The sequence below is a fragment of the Tupaia chinensis genome, unplaced genomic scaffold (genome assembly GCF_000334495.1).
Source record: "Tupaia chinensis unplaced genomic scaffold, TupChi_1.0 Scaffold000146_1, whole genome shotgun sequence".
NCBI lineage: Eukaryota > Metazoa > Chordata > Mammalia > Scandentia > Tupaiidae > Tupaia > Tupaia belangeri.
In genome coordinates this window covers 8,584,942-8,590,342 of record NW_006159616.1, presented here as the reverse complement: position 1 = coordinate 8,590,342, position 5,401 = coordinate 8,584,942, and positions in this window count along the sequence as shown.

Below are 5,401 nucleotides of genomic sequence, written 5' to 3'. Positions count from 1 at the left end.
CAAGAAATCCCCCCCCCAGGGGGGATGGCCACGCTGCAATCCCTGCTCTCCTCTTCTCTTCTCGGGATCTGGGGTACTCACGCACATGTGTCCGGCGTGAGTTTTAAGTCACCGGGTCCGGGACGCGAACTGCGGTCGACTACGTGGGAGTCCAGCAACATAGCCATTACGCTAACTGCTGGTCCCCCCTGAACTGTTTTTTAAAAGAAGGATTTTTAAATGAATGAGGGATGAGACTACCAAAAATGGCCAGGCAATGGACCTTTGGAATTTTAGGGGCTACAGAGAGAGTTATATGACCCCTGTACTTCTGCCACTTTCATCCTAGCAGGAAAAACGTATTTATTTCTATCATCAAATTATGCCAAGGGGGGAACCAGCAGTTAGCGTAATGGCTATGTCGCTGGACTCCCATGTAGTTGACCGCGGTTCGCATCCCGGACCCGGTGACTTAAAACTCACGCCAGGTGCGTGTGCGTGCGTGCCCAAGATCCCGAGTGGAGAATGGAGGAGATGGGATTGCGGCGTGACCATCCCCCCGGGGGGTGATTTCTCGCTTTCTGTCTCTCTGTCTCTCTCTCTCTGTCTGGCGAGCGCACGTGCCCTATAGCAAAAACCTCTCCAAAAAAAAAAAAAATTATGCCAAGGATAACTCAAGTGCTTACGGAACCCAGAGAAGAAATGTGGACGCCTGCAGTGGTCGGGGAGTACATAGCTCTGTCTAAAGAGGGCTGCCTCTCCTAAACCCCGGCAGATCCTAGAGGTACACGCAGGAATAGAGCAAAGTATTGCCACAGGTCTTAGTCACTGAAAATAGAAATACCAGAGCCAGCAGATGGTGTGGTATTCAAGGTACTGGACTCCCACATGGCCAACCACAGTTCAAGTCCTAGATCCGGTAACTTCAGACTCACACCAGGCACATGTGCATACATGCCAGCCCCAACTCCCAGGAGAATGGAAGAGAAGGGATTGTGTTGTGGCCATCCTCCCAAAGGGTGATTTCTCACTTTCCCTTTCACTGTCTTTCTGTCTCTTTCTGGTTAGCACTGTGCCTTATGGCAAAAAAAAAAAAAAAAAAAAGGAAAACTGAGACTGGAAGGTTTACCAAGAGGTCTTTTTAATTCACAAGCTTGGCATCTGGAAGTCCAAAGGCATAGACCCGGCATTGGGTTGGCCTACGAGGATGGCCCGGACAGGAGAGAGAGCGCGTTTCTGACAGCTCTGTCTTTTATAACAACCAGTTCTGGCGAGAACTAGCCCCTTTTCATGAGAGGCAGAACTCAGTGGTTCTCTCAAGGCATTATTAATCTATCCATACGAGTGGTGCCTCCATGATGCAATCAGCATGAGCCAATCACCACCTCTCATTTCCAAAACGTGACACTTTGGGGGACAAATCATAAATTCAGATTATAAAAGAAATTAGAATGATTTGTACATGTTGACCTCTGTGGGAGATATCTAAGCCTCTACTGCCCATTATCAATTCTCTTTCTTTCTAAAATATTTCAGGGTTGGGGCCAGCAGGTAGTGTAGTGTGGTGGTTAAGGTGCTGGACTCCCAGATAGCTGACTGTGGTTTGAGTCCCACCCCCAGCGGTTTGATAATCATGCCAAAATCCTGAGAGACGATTGCAGCATGGCCATTCTCCCTGGGGGTATTTTCTCACGTTCTCTCTCTCTATCTCTCTCCAGCAAGCGCACCTGCCCTATGGCAAAAACCATAAATAAATGAATAAATAAATAATGGTGTCAGGCCAACAGGTGGCATGGAAGTTAAGGCATCTGGAAACCAGGTGGACGACTGTACAATTCAAGTCCTGGGACTTGGCTGCTTGAAAATCACACAGGTGCACACGTACCCAGAATCCTGAGAGAAGAATGGACAAGAAGAAATGAGCCATCCCAAGGGGGGTGATCTCTCATTTCTCTCTCTCTGTGTGTGTGTCTTTCTAGCAAGAGCACATACTCTATAAAAAAAATTACAGTAACTATTGGGGGACCAGCAGTTAGCGAAATGGTTATGTCGCTGGACTCCCACGTAGTAGACCACGGTTCGTGTCCTGGACCTGGTGGCTTAAAACTCACGCCGGGCGCGTGTGCATGAGTGCCCAAGATCCCGAGAGGAGAATGGAGGAGAAGGGATTGCGACATGGCCATCCCCCCTAGGGGGTGATTTCTCGCTTCCTGTCTCTCTGTCTCTCTGTGTCTGTCTGGCGAGTGCACACACCCTATAGCAAAAACCTCTCCCCCCCCCCAAAAAAAAATTACAGTAACTATTGGGTCATAGAAAAAGTCATTTTTCACTTTTGCATAGAAAAACAGAAAAATACATCAGGACTTTGCTGACGATCCAATAAATACTGATAAAATATTATGGTATTTTAATTGCCCTTTGAAAACCATATCCTTTCCCAGTTCTAGCTGGTACTCTCATTTTCCTGATAGAATTGGCTTCATCTCTGGCTGAGGATGGACATGTGACCGAAGCTTAGCCAATTAGAGCAGACCAATCTCCTGGGCCATAATAACTGGTTCAGGAAGGGGCCTGTGACCCAATCAGAGACAGTGAAAAGTGTGAAGCCTTTTGGAGAATCTTAGAAAAAAGACTTTCACTATTCTCCTTAGAATTCAGAGATAAGGGACCAGCAAATGGCATAATGGTTACGTCACTGGACTCCCACGTAGTCGACCGCAGTTCGAGTCCTGGACCCAGTGACTTAAAACTCATGCTGGGTGTGTGTGTGTGTGTGTGTGTGCGTGCGAGTCCAAAATCACTAAATGAGGAAGGATTGCTGTGTGGCCCCCCCCCTGGGGGGGGGGGGCGTGATTTCTCGATTTCTGTCTCTCTGTCTCTCCAGTGAATGCACGTGCCCTATAGCAAAAATCTCTCTCTCAAAAGAAAAAAAAAAAGGAGTTCAAAGATGAGAGGATGTAAGAGCTGGACCTGAGGCAGCATCTTCGTGACCACCATACCGAGCTCTGTCTGATATTGGATCCACACCCTCAGAGGCATGGCTGAGCTCTGGAGAGAGGCCGAAGTCTGATGACGTCACCCGGCCCCTGAGCCCGGCTGTCCCTTGCAGACTTTCCTTTTGTGACAGTGAATTCGCTTTCGTGCTGACATCACGTTGAATTGGGTTCTTTGTTACTCTCCACATAAAATACCCTATTCCCCCAGCAACTGTTAAAAATCTTTTTTTTTTAAGGGACCAGCAGTTAGCATAATGGCTATGTCGCTGGACTCCCACGTAGTCGACCGCGCGGTTCGCGTCCTGGATCCGGTGGCTTAAACTCACGCTGGGCATGTGTGTGTGCATGCCCAAGATTCCGAGAGGAAAATGGAGGAGAAGGGATTGTGGCGTGGCCATCCCCCCTGGGGGGTGATTTCTCACTTTCTCTCTGTCTCTCTCTGTCTGGTGAGCGCACGCACCCTATAGCAAAAGTCTCTCAAAAAAAAAAAATCTTTTTTTTAAGATTTTTTTTGCCATAAAACGTGTGCACTCACCAGAAAGAAACAAAGGAAAAGTGAGAAATCACCCCCTCCCCCAGGGGGGATGGCTGTGCAGCAATCCCTTCTCCTCCATTTTCCTCTCGGAATCTTGGGCATGCACACACACATGCCCAGCGTGAGTTTAAGCCACCGGATCCAGGACGCGAACCGCGCGGTCGACTACGTGGGAGTCCAGTGCCTTAACCACCAGGCCACCTGCTGGCCCCGACTCTGACAAATCTTTAACACACCGTGAAGATCAAACAAATATGACTGCCGACTTGGCCTTCAGTTTGCAGTCTCGGCTCCTGGTCTCCCCTCTCTCTGTACCACTGTACTTAGCCTCTCTCTCTACCCTTCTCTGGCCTCCATTCCCCTGTGCCGACCTTCTACATGTGCAGGAAGCCGCTAGATCTAGGAAAAAACCTTTAAAACAGATAAGGTCTTGGTGCTGACGCTGCCGGGCAAGCGAAAGCTCTAATAAAGACATGATCTGCACTTCAGGGCAGTGAGACTGGAGGAAGCTGCGTGTCAGCCAAAGCCAGTGTAGGCTTGTTTAGAACTGCCAGGTGCTGCTGTGCTCTCCGGCAGAGACACCCAGACTGCCTGGTCCCCATTTTCCTCTACTTAGGAGTCTGTACTTTGTCTTTTCTAAATCCACCACTGCTCCCACTCAGGGTTCACCCTCCCCCCACACTTTGTCGGGCGGAGCATACCTGGCCTTCTCTTCCTTTTCTACCTCCTGACATCCTACCCACCCTCAGAGACTCAGCTCAAATACGCTTTCTTTTTCCTAGAGTTTTTCCTGACTCCCAAACCCCAACCCATGCAGAAGAATGCCCCTCCCTCTCTAACCCCAGACCACCTCGCCCCCGACCCCAGTCCCTATTGAATTCTGGACCTTTCTGCTGAGGGTCCTAATTACCCAGGAATGTTCCTGTCTCCCTTGTCTCTTGACCATGATCCAAATTTAGACCCAGATTAGAAGGGACAGTCTTTGAGACTTAAGTTTCAAAAAAAAAACAATCAGTTCTTAGAAGATGTCAGAAAACTTGGTGAAAGATGAGGATTTGGGTGAGAGATTGGAAAGAAAAGAAATGTTGTTCTCAGACAAAGAGAGCGTCTATGTTGAGTGCGGTGAAGGAGGAGGGAGGACACTGGACACAAATGAAATGATTCAGAGGCAACCTGAGTAGAAACGTCTAGTGGCACAAAGCTGATCTGCTCGGAAGGGGAGGTCAAAGGTTTGTGATGGGAATAACCCAAAACAGTATCCAAATGGTCAAAACAAGAGCACAGCTGAAATGAGAAAAGAATGCAGGTAGCAAGAAGATACTGCGAAACCTCCCGAAACAGGAGGGGTGGCACAGAATGAGGTCACCTCGAACCAAACAAACCAGGAGACTCACCACTGATTGAAAGTGGCTTTCTGGAAAGGTGGGGCTCATGTCAGCTTGCTATTGCCAGAAACTCAGAGCCTCCTGGAATTTGCTGTTCAACCACCAGGCACAGGGAGGGCCCCAGGAGGCCAGGCAGACAGTGGATGTGCAAAAAAAGCCACTGTGAGTCTAAGGTCAGTGTGAGTAGAGCTGTCAGTTTACGAGACACCCAGGCAGGCAAGATTTCTCTTCTTACTCCCTAAACCCGTCAAGCACCATGAAGCCCTACCCATGTTCCAAGGCCTCCTTCTCTGGACCAGCAGTTAAGCCAGACCACCTCCAATCCCAGAGGTCCTTAACCTGTACTGGGAAGAAATTTTGTCAAAGTCCTGGACCCTCTTCCCAGAAAATACATACAGATTTATGAAAGTTTCCTCCCAAAGTCAGTGGTTCTCATCCTCCCTGAGGCCCATTTCTAGGGTTCCTTGAACAATAGCTCCCAAACTAACTCATTCATTTAATATTGT